We start from the raw sequence: 14,344 nt of genomic DNA on the forward strand, positions 1-14,344 counted from the left end.
TGGCTCAATAAATGTGTGTTTCTTTTGAGAAGCATCTCCCCTCAGTACTGAACTCAGTGCTGCTTTACTCAATGCACTGGGGCTGAAACATGATCTGTTTAAATGATTTGAAACGGAGTATAGCTTCATATCGAGAACATGCAGCTCTTCAAATTGTGTCGCAAACTGGATCTTTATTAGCACATTGATTTTCTTTTCCCAGGGAATCTTTCAGCCCTTAGCAAGCTCTGTAATTGAGTCTAACTCTGCCGCCCGTGGTAAAATTCTCATCCTTGTTATCCAGTTGTTCCTGTGGTCGCTGCCTTCCCTATTCTGGGTGACATCCTCCACCCCTGTAACATCTGCTCCCTGGCTAGCCTCCTGTTACTCTACCTGAATCTAATTGCTCCAGTATTGAACATAGAACAGTACAGCACAGGAATCTACCCTTCACCCCATGATGTTATGCCAAACATAACACCAAATTAAAGTAATCCCTTCCCATCTTCCCTGCATCCATATCCCTCCATTCTTTGCATGTAATTATCTAAAAGCACCTTAAATGCCCCGATTGTATCTGCCTCCATCACCACCCCTGGCAGCGTGTTCCAGACTCCCACCACTCTGTGGGGAAAAACCTTGCTCCCTCACATCTCCTTTGAACCTTCCCCCCCCTCTCACCTTAAATGCATACCCCCTGGTATCAGACATTTCAACTCTGGGGGGAGAAAGATTCTGACTGTCATCCCCAAATGTGCATCTCATGATTTTATAGATTTCTATCGGTGGATGTGTTTTAACTGCCTTAGTCCTGGACTCAGAAACTCCCTTCCTAAAGCTATCCACTTTGATCAGCTTGCCATCTCCTCTTTTGATGGTGCTAATTAAAATCCACATCTCTCACCAAGCTTTGGATTAAATGCATCGATATCCTCTCTGTGGATCAGTGTCCTGCTTTCTATAGGACCTTAGGCATTCCTAAGGACATTTCCCAATTTTAAAGGCGCTGTATAAATTCAGATAGCTGTCCCATTTCCTGTTCTCCTAACAAACCAGCTATGTGGAAGCAATAAGGCAGTGTGGGTCCACCAGCAGGAATTAACTTTAACTGTAAGGATCCATATGAAAGCAATTCAACTGAGTGCAGTTCAAGGGGCACTCATTTACTGCATTTACAACTAACTGCCCACAGACTCTAGATGTAGACATCACATTGGTGAATTTTAAAGGGTGTCTTGTGGGGCTCATTGATTTCACTGTGACTGGTTGAGGGTTGGTTCCATTAGAACCAAGTGAAGGTCATCTCTACATCTGAGAACTGCCCTACCCTCAAATGTTTGTGCTTCGTTCATGGAATAAAAAGTATTATAGATCTCCCCATTAACGTCCCTTACCAAGAGGAGCCTAGTCTGTTCAAAAATTGTATAAAATGAAATTTCCGCTGAATGTTTGCAAAAAGACCCAGGAATTTAGTTCTTGCAAGTGCAACATTCCTGATGATTCAGTCAAAGGGGACGGTGGACTGTTGAAGTGAATCTTTTGATGACGTTTACTCTGTTATATAAGTGTGCATTTTGTTTTGTTCTGATATTGCATTGTGTCTAATCCAACAAAGAAAAAAGCAGCAGCCGGTGTGTTTGCTGTTATACTAACCTCACTAACCCGATTAACGATTACTAACTGTACTGATTTATGCAAACCCGCCAACCACCCCGTCCCCCGATCAGAGTCCACACACCAAAGGGAAGAAAGTCCTCTTGTCCTTTTTTTCTAGCACAGCGTTCTTCCTTCACCATTGTCACCCAAAGTTGTGAAGTCCTCTCTACTCCTCCAACATGGCCTGTTAACCAGAAAGCAGGACAGATAGTCACTTGGTAATCTAGAAAATGAACATTTCTGCAAAAAATACATGTCCTGTTGAGTCCTAGATGGGAACAGATTTTTCTGATCTGCAAGACTGAATGAATTTAGTTTATATCTGTTGTACCAAAATACCAAGAGTTAGCGGCCAAACCTGGAAGAAGAGGTTGTAAAGACAGTTTAGATCTGATTACACAGAGACTGGGGCATGTAGGTTATGGACTGGTGAAGGAGACAGTGGCAAAGGCCATTGTTGACGTGCATGGGGGAGGAATTGGACAAAGTGCATTGTGGGATATGATGGGTTTGGTTCTGACAAGTCCAGGACAAGTCCTTCACTTAAAATTCATGCGTGCAGCCAAAAAAAAGGGTGACGTTCTCAACTAAATGGGGTCACATGCTCTTAAAAAATAAAATGAGTGAAAGTCATGCTGTCCCAGAGGGTCATAGTATGCTATCTCATTCGAGAGAGAGAGTTGTTGTGAGATTAATCTTTTGGCTCACCAGACCTCAGGAAAGGGTGCGGTTAAGAGGGCCTGTCCAACATGAAATTTTCCAAGCAAGAGCTGAAGATACTTGGGGGAGAAAAAAAACTCAACAGGTTAGGCAGACCATGACCGGTCACAGACCTGAAAATGTTTCCTGTTTTTCGTTTTTGCTCTATATGTACAGGCTGAGCTTTTTCTGGCACTTTCTGCTTTTATTTTGGATTTCCAACAGCTGCAGGATTCTGCTTTGTTTTTGCTTAGTGTGATGTATTCAAATGCTACCTCGTACCGACTAAATATTGGCATCTGTGAGTTTTTTTACATTTTCCTTCGCTACTCTCCAGCAATGGATGAGGGGGTGAAAATGAGGAAGATGGTGCACAGGCAGATCCGAGTTCAATCACCAAAGATGGGTGAACCCATCTTTGGGCGGCACGGTAACACAGTGGTTAGCACTGCTGCTTCACAGTGCCAGAGACCTGGGTTCAATTCCCGCCTCAGGCGACTCTCTGTGTGGAGTTTGCACATTCTCCCCGTGTCTGCGTGGGTTTCCTCCGGGTGCTCCGGTTTCCTCCCACAATCCAAAAATGCGCAGGTTAGGTGAATTGGCCATGCTAAATTGCCCGTAGTGTTAGGTGAAGGGGTAAATGTAGGAGAATGGGTCTGGGTGGGTTATGCTTCGGCGGGTCGGTGTGGACTTGTTGGGCCGAAGGGCCTGTTTCCACACTGTAAGTAATCTAATCTAATCTAATCAATCCCAATTGGGTGAACCCATCTTGGGTGCAGTATGGTGAAGAGATAAAGACTTGGCTTCTATGTATTTGGTCTTCAGCAGGAGAAATCAGACAGAATTCCAGGCTTTTGCTGTGTATTTTAGTCACCCCTCCCAAAGCCTCCAATTTTAATGCCTCACTGTAAAAAAACCCCACAGTTGCATTGCTGTCTGGTTTCCCATCTAAGAAACGGTCACTCTGAGTGAGAGATCAAACCTCCAGAGGAATTTAAAAAGTCTGCTATACCTGTCACACTTTTTTTGAAAGGGCTATTCATTGTGTCCTATACCCCATTTCTTTCTTAATAGCCTTCCATTTTGAAACTATCCCTTTCTTCCATCGTTTCTGTGAATTCCACATCTCAACAATCCCCTGCACAGAGAAGTTTTCTTAACTGCTCTCTCTGTTGCTTTTTAATGGTGGTCTGTAATTTATGCCCTGCATAAACTTCAGCCTGTTCATAATCTCTGTCATGTCCCATCCTTGCTGATCTCCATGAACCATGCCTCCAGCTTAAAAATCTTTTCCTTCTCTTTAAAACCCTTTCTATCATTTCACCTCCTACCTCCGCCCCTCACGCACCATCCATTTCTGGAACTTCCTCCATTATTTCCCCGTTAATGCCCCTCTCCTGCTGTCCCGTTTTCCTGTGCATCCCTCTGGCGTTGGCTTTGCGTTTGGCTACCTGGACCACAGGCCTCTGGGACCTGTTGCCTTACCTGATGCTTGCCCAAGTTGCACCTCTCCTGTCCTTGCAGATTCATGCCCAGAAGCCAGTGGTTACACTGAAAAGACACTGTGCTCAACCCTGTATGTGAGAGAGGTGAGGACCGAAACATAGGAATGGGGACAGCCATTCAGCCCTTCTACCCTGGTGCGACATTGAATATGATCGTGGCTGATCATCCAAATCAGTGCCTAGTCCCTGTTTTATCCCTTTAATCCTAAGAACTATTCCCACAAAATAAACAGTGGGATTGGCTGGTGAACATTTAATGGGAACGTCTAAACGATGTAGTGGTGGGTGGTCTTGCTCAGCTGGTCTTTATCTCACATCTCCCAAAGACACTTGTTGCCACAATGGGATATAATCACATTTGCCCTTTCGTATCTCCCACATGTGGTTGATGTATTTCGATGCCAGTCCAGTGTAGAGAGTGCCTTTGTGGCTGTCATGAAGGTAAGGCACCACCCTTCAGTCCTGCACCCCCCCCCCCCACCCCCCACCCCCCACGTTGGTGGCGTGGGTATCCTAATCAAAACTACACTCTTGCAGCCTAGGAGCCCTCAGGTACTATTCCATTCACTGTCCTGGCTAATGCTGAACAGGCAGAGGGACATTTTGGACACACTCCCATTTCTGAACAAAAAAGGGTTGCACATCACTTTAAAGAAAATAGCATCCAACCGAAACAAGACGGGAAGAAATGCCAAGATGTTGGGTTATTATCACTTCAGCAAGTGAATTCGAGGTTGATCAAGTGGATGTTTTAACACGCGTTAGGAATTCAGGGCCAACAGAGGCACATGGATTTGGTCTCCTTCACACGTTCCACGTGTAGTTCCAAAAGCCAGCTCCTCTCTGTGATAAGCTGCAGAAGGGAAAGTGCCACAGGGAGAATCCAACAAATCCCATCACGGGATCAGGCTTTAAATGAGTCACTTGTCTTGGATTGCAAGCAGCCTGCCTGCAGCTTGATGCTGACTGGTACAGGGTCTTTATTCCTGGCTGTGAAAGACACTGTGGTTAATTTGATTAGTTTAGAGTTGGTTAGTAGTGACAGTCTGCTCGGCTGGTGTGACCTTTTGCTCACAGCTGTATCTGCTCCTCTGAGAAGTCATGTTCTGTTCACAACACTGATCCTTTCATTTCCTCTTCGACTTGCATTTTCATTCCATTGAATATTCAGCTGTCCGCAGTTCATTTTCCTCTGCTGCTTTCAACTCACATTATCTCTGTCTTTCCTTGGTATTTCTTCATTTCATTTTCCCTCTTGTTCATTTACCTTTCCTCACCTGCTTTCTTCCTCGCTTTTCTCTTAATCTGACTAGTTCAGGAAAGGCTGCATACTTGCCTTGCAAGGCTACCCCTCACATTACTGATGTCTTTTTGCAGAGAGCTAGTTGTTTTTATCCTTTTAGTGATTGCAGCTAATTATATTCTGATTCATTTTTCCCCATCTATTTGGACTCACTTTCTGTGTAAAACAAAATTGCCCTCATGTCTTTTTTAAGTCTTGTGTTTTCAATTACTTTTTGTAATCCTTTTGGAAGTTGCAAGCTGGAAATGAAGGTAATGTTTCACCATAATGATTCTTATCCTTACCCATATGGTGCATTTAATATATCCGGGGTGTTGGTGGATCTGTATATGTCAGTCACTTAACAGTTTAACACTTACTAATACAATTAACACTGAGATTGGATGCAAAAAGTTCTGAAGAGTCATACAGCACAGAAACAGACCTTTTGGTCCAACCAGTCCATGCCAACCATAATCCCAAATTAAACCAGTCCACCTGCCTGCACGTTGCCCATATCACTCCAAACATTTCTTATTCATGTACTTATCTAAATGTCATAGAGTTGTGTAGGTGGAAGCAGACCCTTCAGCCCAACTTGTCCATGTTGCCCAGATATCCTAAATTAATCTAGTCCTGTTTGCTAGCATTTGGCCCATATCCCTCTAAATCCTTCCTATTAATGTACCCATCCAGATGCCTTTTAAATGTAAATGTATCTGCCTCTATCACTTCCTCTGGCAGCTCATTCCATACATGCACCACCCTCTGAGTGAAAACGTTGCCACTCAGGTCTTTTTGAAATCTTTCCCCTCTCACCTTAGAGTCATTTTTTTTTTTAGATTACTTAGTGTGGAAACAGGCCCTTCGGCTCAACAAGTCCACACCGACCTGCCAAAGCGCAACCCACCCATTCCCCTACATTTACCCCTTGACCTAACACTACGGGCAATTTAGCACGGCCAATTCACCTGACCTGCACATCTTTGGACTGTGGGAGGAAACCAGAGCACCTGGAGGAAACCCACGCAGACACGGGGAGAACGTGCAAACTCCACACAGTTAGTCGCCTGAGTCGGGAATTGAACCCGGGTCTCTGGCGCTGTGAGGCAGCAGTGCTAACCACTGTGCCACCGTGCCGCCCACAAAGAGATGTACAGCATGGAAACAGACCCTTCGATCCAACCCATCCATGCCGACCAGATATCCCAACCCAATCTAGTCCCACCTGCCAGCACCCAGCCCATATCCCTCTAAACCCTTCCTATTCATACACCCATCCAGATGCCTTTTAAATGTTGAAATTGTACCAGCCTCCACCACTTCCTCTGGCAGTTCATTCCATATACGTACCACCCTCTGTGTGAAAAAGTTGCCCCTTAGCTCTCTTTTATATCTTTCCCCTCTCACTCTAAACCTATGTCCTCTAGTTCTGGACTCCCCTACCCTGGGGAAAAGACCTTGCCTATTCAACCAATCCATGCCCCTCAAATATCTTTTAAATGTTGGAACTGTACCCGCATCTCCACTTTCTCTGGAAGTTCATTCCACACACAAACCCCTCTCTGTGTATAAACAAAATTGCCTCTCATGTCTTTTTAAATTTTTCTCCTCTCACCTAAAAAGGTGCCCCCAATCTTGAAATCCCCCACTATAGGGAAAAAACACCTGCCATTCACCTTATCTAATACCCCTCATGATTTACAAACCTCTATAATGTCCTTTAGTGGTTAGTTTATTCTCTCGTACCTTAACCTTCACATTAAGGAAGCTGCAGTGAGCTTTGAAACTTGAAGTGAAAGCATTGTGAAGAGCGTCTAATGACAATAATCTCCAAACTCAGTGAAGAGCAGTTCTAGCTGTACTGGTTACAGTACAATATTGTCGGGAAGCTCAGGATTTCAGAAATCAAAGACAAAAAGGAGAAGTGACTGAAATTATCCTTTCATCATGGGGAGCTCAGGTTGAATTGCAGCCCAGTTTGATCCTGTTGTGGCTGGTTATAAGGGAATGGTGTGAGATGAACCAGTTTCTACCAAGGGGCTTATGGCATAATACTAGATTCTAAATTGAACATGATCATTTGGAGATGCAAAGATATTGAAGATTAAAGAATGCTGCACTGGCTCCTTCTAGTTCTGAGGTACATTGCCAGCTCCGTGCAAGGGGAGCTTGGAAAATTACCATTGCTGGAAATACTTGCTAGGGTTCCTGTGGTACAGTGATAAACCCAGGTTCAAGTCCCACCAACACCAGAGGCTCAATCTCTGAACAGAGTGATGAGAAAAATGTCTCCCTTGAATGTCCTCCACTGTCATACCAGGGTTGGAACAGGGGAGCAAGTGTAACCTGATCTCACTGCCCCACCCCAAGTCAAGAAACTGATTGGATTGGGTGCAATGCTGTTTGAATTCCCCCATCCCATTTGCTTTCCATAGAAACCCATTGGATGTTAGATGCAGGAACATAGTAGGATGCTAATTATGCCATTGGATTATAAATCATAAATCCTGAATCCTTCTGAAACAGGAATTCAAATTAAACCATTACAGCTGGGTAATTTAGAGTTAATTAGTTAAGGAAATCTGGATTTTTTAAAAATGTAGTGTCTATTGAGGGGTAGCCATGAAACTGATGAATTGTCATTGAAAGATCCATGTGGTTTACAGATTTAAGGAAATGTGATGTCCTTCCTGGTCTGAGTGACATGTGACTCCAAGCCCACAGCAATCTGACTCTGGATGCCCTCTGAAATGACCCAACAAGCCAATCCATTGTGTTAATGAAGGCTTTGCTTAGGTGTCACCTTGTCCAGGGCAATCAGAGATTAACAATAACACAATGACCTTGCCAGAGATGGCCAAATCCTGTGAACAAATGTCCAAAACAAACCCTGTAGCTACTTGAGGGTGGAAACTGTCCCTTTCCCCAAATTCCCTCACCTGGATGATCACAAAGGCCACTGAATAGAGAAAACTGCTCTTAATTCAGGAGGGGGTGCTGTATTTTAATTTCTGTGGGTTCCTATAATGAGATTCAACAGACCTGGTGGTGAAAATAATTCTGCAGTTATTGCAAAATAGTTCAAGAAAAGTAATTAGTCTTTAATCTTGCATCACTTTAGATACATACTGAGTGTGCTGATGGTCAGTATCGTCTTGGACAGATTACGGAGATTGTAAAACTGAGTGAGGTGACATCCTGAATCAGATAGTCATTAATAAGGCGATAACGCTCTTCATGATTTTTCAGGTGCAATGATGTACAGTGATATGAACATTTCTGGTCTTAATTATGCATCTGAGAGGAGCACAATTGGTTTTGGAAATGGTATTGGATGGTTTATCCTCCTCAGAACCCATCATACAGTTCACCCTAAAAGCAGCATCCATCTTAAGTACAATCGACCCTCCTTGTAATGTTCAGTTGTGCTGTGTATGGTATGGCTCTGTCATAAATGATGAACACTGCTATTAATAGAATGTTATGTTATGAAAGATAAATGACTTTTGCCTGTCTAATGGTTTACATAAGAGTTGAAAGTAAAGTTAACATGAGCAGGAAAGCGGTGGGAGAGGAGGGGGAGGTGAAGGGCAGAAGAAATGTTGTTAGACAATTCCTGTGAAGCAAGCCTATGGTCATATCTTTTGATTTTTGCTTTGTTCAATAACCTGTACAATCACCAGCCTCTAATAATGTCAGACACCCAACCCTCCCTCGATAACCTATTCCATCAATACACTCAGTGAGAACATTCTGTCTGACTTCTCTTTAACATCATAAATTCTTAATTTCCTGTCTGTGCCCGTTTGTCAGAATGAATCGAATTAACTGGACTGATCTCCAGGAATTATTTGTTCCCATGTTTTAAGGCTGAGGTTGTGAATCTTAGCTTGTTGCCATCATATGCTGTCTCTCCATCATCTCTTTGACTTTCAATGTTTGAATATTCCGTGAACAGGACGATATTAATAAAATGGCAGAATGCAAATTGGACTACCTGATGGTCCATCTTGGCCAAAAATGATGCCAGCTCACGAGAGGGTGCAGGAAAATAGGGCTTGAGTGGCACAAATACACAAATATGTGAAGGTGACAGCACAGGGTGAGAAAGTGATTGATAATGCAGATGGAATCCTAGGTTTTACAAATAGAGTCGCAGTTAACAAAGCTGAGGTGGTTCTAAAAATACCAGTTTGCTGCTGTGAATCTTGGGGAATGAGATGGATTGAGAGCAGCAACCAACGTAAAGCCCTGAACTGCCTTCTCCAGCAATGATTTACACAGATCATCCCTCACTATGTGGTGCAGTTATTGAGAGATTGATGCGGTTAGCCCTGCCACCCTGACTGCCATTCTGTCTAACTGAAGTAGCTGGCACCATGTGGCAGAGATTGTGGATGTGTAAGATGCCATTCTTTCCGAAGAGAATGACTTGCGTTAATATAGCACCTTGCCGTGCCCTGTAGCACTTTGATGGGGACACAAAGCTAAGGAATTTCACCAACCAAATAGGATATGTTTGTGATGCTTTTTTTTGACTTGGAGGAAGGGGTGAATAAACAAGCATCTAATTGTAAAATCCTCATCACAGATTTCCCAAAACATCTGGACTCTGAATGTTATGACACTCCTCTGGAGCAGGTGGGACTTGAACCCCGGTCCTGATGAAGGGCTTATGCCCAAAACGTCAATTCTCCTGCCCCTCAGATGCTGCCTGACCAACTGTGTTTTTCCAGCACCACACTCTCGACTTTGAACCCAGGTCTACCTGGTCGAGAGGGAGAGGCACCACCATTGCCTCACAAAAGGCCCCACTAGATTTCCCTTCTAAAAGGGGGAAAGATTTTGCAATGATCATATAATGCAGGAGCAGAAGTAGACCATTCTGCCCATTGAGTCTACTCCACCCTTCAATGACACCATGCCTTACCTGATAATCCTCAACTCCAGTTTCCTGTCTTACCCTCAAAATCCTTGATTACTGGTTAAAATGTTGTCTCTTACAGCCTTGAATATGTTTAATGATCAGCTTCTATGATAACTTTTTTAAAAAATAATCAACTTGCTATGTTATGACCTACCTCTGAAGCAGGTGGGACTTGAACACAGGCCTTCCAGGATAGAGCCAATGACACTACCACTACACTCCTACAGATTCACAGATTCACTGCCTTCTACTGAGGATAGTCTGTGTTCATCTATCCATGATGCTTGGGGAAATCTAACAATGGTGGCCAAATGGAAAACAGATTTGGCTGAGGAATTCCTCACTCCCATCCACATAGGACAAGAGCTTGCTTATCAGCAGTCAGACAACTCTGTGTGAGGGGGATGGCTTTACGAATACTGCGTGCAGCAGTGAACCCATAGATAAACCTCACGGAAACATTCCTGAAACCATGTATTATAGTGTAGTACTGAAACTCTTTGCATCCAAAAACAGGGACATGTAACTTACATATAACCCCACATTAAACTGGCACTGTTTCGAATGGAAGCATATTTAACCAACCTATTTGAATAAGGGGATGTCATAACTCTACAACAGTTCTAATTGGCTTAAGGTCACAATCTATATTGTTGTCACGGCTTTGTTATCAAATATTTGACAATTTATTTTTCGTGTAACTGCCCCTTTGAAATAAGTTTGAATTTAACACAATACATTGTTCACACGCTCATGGATGTAGGGGATAGTAAATCAAGCACTCAGTAGTTTTATGTCTGCACCCTTCTGGGGAAGTCACCATTATAAATCCCCCAAAGCAATAAATGTCGTCCCAGTTCTGTGCAAAGCACTCTTGATTCGAAGTAGATCACCAGTGTCTTGCCGAATGCCTATCCTGTAATCTTCAGGGCGGAATCACGTTGCTGTTTGTGGGAGCTTCCTGTGTGCAAATTGGTTGTCGTATTTCTTGCATTAAATCAGTTCAAAATGATTTGATGGCTGTAAGGTGCTTTGTGTCATTCAGTGATCAGGAAAGGTGCTATATAAATGCACGTTGCCCCTTTTTGTTCTTTCTGGCCCTCTGTTTTGTGAAGATCCTCTTGGTTGAAAAATGATCCTCGATTTTGTCTCCCGGGGTTCCTGCTGGTGGGCGTACTCGAATTGACAACTGACCGCCTCAACACCACCCCAGTATCATTGACTCTGGGATGAGCCACAGTGGAGTCAGTGTTTGGGAAAGGAGTGGGGGAGGTGGGGTTAGCCAGTGCCTTTCAATGGAAACTCTACACAGGGCAAAGTTTGACGTCATATTTCTTTACAAAATAAAGATATATTTTCCTTCCCATAGTCTTCCATTTTTCTCCCTTTTGCAGGGTCATCTCATACCCCTCCTCCAATCAGGATTAAAGGGACCGATTGACCAGCATCAATGCAGCTTCGTGATTGGCCAGTAGCAGGCCTTTACTTTAACAGCACCTCCAACGGGCAAAGCCTGCCTCATTTTAAACATTTCCAGCTGTTGGGACAACTCGCAGATCCAGACTCTCCTTCGTATTGGAGGTGTGCCCTGAGAGAAGGCTGATCCGGACCGTAATGGAGGGGCTGGTGGTGAGGGAACTGATGGAAGAGGCCCAGTGGTATAGGACGCATAGGATTAGAGAGGCCGGAAGGCTGCTGGTGCACAGGAAGATCCTAAGGTGGGAAAAGGGCTTTGTTAAGACTGAAGACCCAGAGCTGGACAGTCCCTTGACTGTCCCGGGCTCGGCCATCCACCGTGGAGGTGAACACGCCCTACTAGGAGGTATCTCCAGCTTCCTGCTGTGTGTTCCCTCCAATAGCCTGCCAATAACCCCCTCCAATACCCAGCCAATAATGCCCTCAATTACCTACCCAAAAACCCTGTCCAATACCCACCCAATAACCCCCTCCAATACCCACTTCCTATACCCACCCAATAGCCCCTTTCAATACCCACCCAATAACCCCTTCCGATACCCACCCAATAACCCCTTCCAATACTTTGCCAATAATCCCCTCCAATACCCACCCAATAACGTCTTGCTATTCCTCACCAAGAACCCCTTCCAATACCCAGCCAATTAACCCCACCCACCCCCAATCTAGGGTCCATTCCCAACCTAAAGGGATGGCTTTGCTGCAGACAGCTAACCAGCCTCCTGTATACTTTGGCTGCCTGTTGGCCATGGAGAGCCAATCATTGACTGAGGAGAGCTCACTGCCCAATCGCCCCATTCCCATACGCCGCCTGAAACCACCTACATTCTCCTTTCCCATCCCCAAACATGATGCAGCACCCATTATCCTGTGCTCCGCTCCATCCTGAGAGCTGTGTGTGTGCGCGCCACTCTAAAGCACTGCAATGTCCCTTCAGGGGCAGAGAAACTCAGGTGGGAACACACCTCTGGGTTTTCAATCCCCACTTTGGATCAGGTCATCAGCATGGGGGGACAGTATTTCCAGGGCTACCCCATTGACATGGAGGGGGAACGTCACAATGTCCAATTATAGACACCATATGGGCTCTCAGAGCTGGAGAGCCTGGCTGAGGCGTCTCAACCTGAAAAGAGCAGCAGGAGGCAGTAGAGGGAAAGTAAGTGCGAGGGGCCCTCCAACATGGAGGCAGCATCTCCAGCTAAATGAGTAAATGGGGCTGGCAGCTGGGCAGACACTTTGAGTTGGGGGCAGAGGGATTGGGAGTTTGTTTACCCCCTTCATTATGGCTGTGTCAGGTGCCCCTGGCACCTCATGCAGAACTGCTGGGCAAGCGGAAACCCTAATCCGTCTCCTTGAATTTGCACCCCCATTCCCCCCCCAAACCAACCCGCAGGCTACAAATGAATTTCCAACTTGCTGCCATCCTGCAGCCTCCTCCCCTTGGCTTTCCGTGGGTTACAATTCCAATGGAAGCTGGGAGCCACCTTCTTCTTCCTCCCCATAGGCCAACTCCCGTCTTACTCAATAAATTATGCACGGGCACTGTGGATTCAAGGCTGAGATCCACCCATACCTAGAGTTAATGGATAATCGGGATAAAACTCTGGAAAACCTGTTTGTTTTTCCTTGCGGGGGAGGGAGCGGTGTGGGAGTGTTCTCCAATCTTCGGAATTGCATCACAGGCAATTGTCAGTACAGGACTGAATAACGCAGAAAATTTACTTAAAGGGTGACAACACGAAAGAATCAACAAAGCATTAGAATCCAATGCTTTTATAGCCTCAGTTCTTCCACATCTCGTCCATGTGAAAGCTTTTCAACAGAGGGCAGTATAACCACTCTATGTATCTTTTCCCTAATCAAAGATTCAAGCCTTTATTTGATTGCATTATGATTACCGAGTTAAATATGGCTTCAATGAAAATATGTTGTTTGGGAAATGATCTGTTATTATAACAAGCAATTTGCCAGATATCAGTGTGTTTGAAATCTGTAAAATGTTAACACTGTCCCTCATGGAAACTGCACAGTCCATGTTTCTGTCATTTCAGTATTTTGTTGATGCTTTGTTTGGAAATAAAAATTTTTACAGTGTGACAATTACTTTTTATCAACAGGCACCGGTATGGGAAATGCTGAAGCAAGATGTCCTTTGCTGTACTCATGGTTTGCTATGTTTTTTTAGTTCCCCCCAGTTTGATCAGTAACATCAAATGCTTGCCTCACAAATTCCTGACTTTTTTTCAAATACTTAATACTTAAACAAGATGCCAAGCTTGCTGCTTCATTCCTTAGTCAACACTAAGATCATGTGTACAATGTGTTTGAAAAACAGCATTTTGTTCAGGCAGAATCTGTGGAGACAGGAACAGAGAGAGAGACACACACAAACACAGTTAATATTCTCAAGAGTGGTAGCCATAGTCAGGATTGATCATCTACATCTATTTATCTTGCCCCATTGGGACTAAGCTGCAAATTTCTTGCTGGGAATTTAGATCCCCACTCCTGAAGAATTGCTGACATCAACCAGTCCTCATGGTGCAGGGTAGTGAGAGGGAAGTCAGAGTCATACAGCACGGAAACAGACCCTTCAGTCCAACCAGTTCATGCTGACCATAATCCCAAATTAAACTAGTCCCACCTTCCTGCGCTTGGCCCATATCCCTCCAAACATTCCTTATTCATGTACTTTTTAAAATGTAACAATTGCATTCACCACTTTCTCTGGAAGTTTATTCCACACAGGAACCACTCTCTGTGTTTAAAAAAAAATGCCCCCATATCTTTTTTAAACCTCTCACCTTGAAATTATCT

At 44.3% G+C, this 14,344-nt stretch overlaps 1 long non-coding RNA gene across 2 annotated transcripts in view; it reads left to right on the plus strand.

The window, feature by feature from the left end:
* LOC122562557 (uncharacterized) overlaps positions 1–13,621 on the plus strand; it is a 55,469-nt gene extending 41,848 nt beyond the window's left edge. For both annotated transcript variants that reach the window (XR_015761239.1, XR_015761238.1), the window contains exon 5: positions 11,446–13,621. This is a non-coding gene — a long non-coding RNA (uncharacterized LOC122562557). The remainder of the gene's footprint in view (positions 1–11,445) is intronic.
* Positions 13,622–14,344: the final 723 nt, after the last annotated feature.

Source organism: Chiloscyllium plagiosum, unplaced genomic scaffold (assembly GCF_037043375.1).
Source record: "Chiloscyllium plagiosum isolate Xiang-an unplaced genomic scaffold, Cpla_swu_hap1 HiC_scaffold_24, whole genome shotgun sequence".
NCBI classification, from domain to species: Eukaryota; Metazoa; Chordata; class Chondrichthyes; order Orectolobiformes; family Hemiscylliidae; genus Chiloscyllium; species Chiloscyllium plagiosum.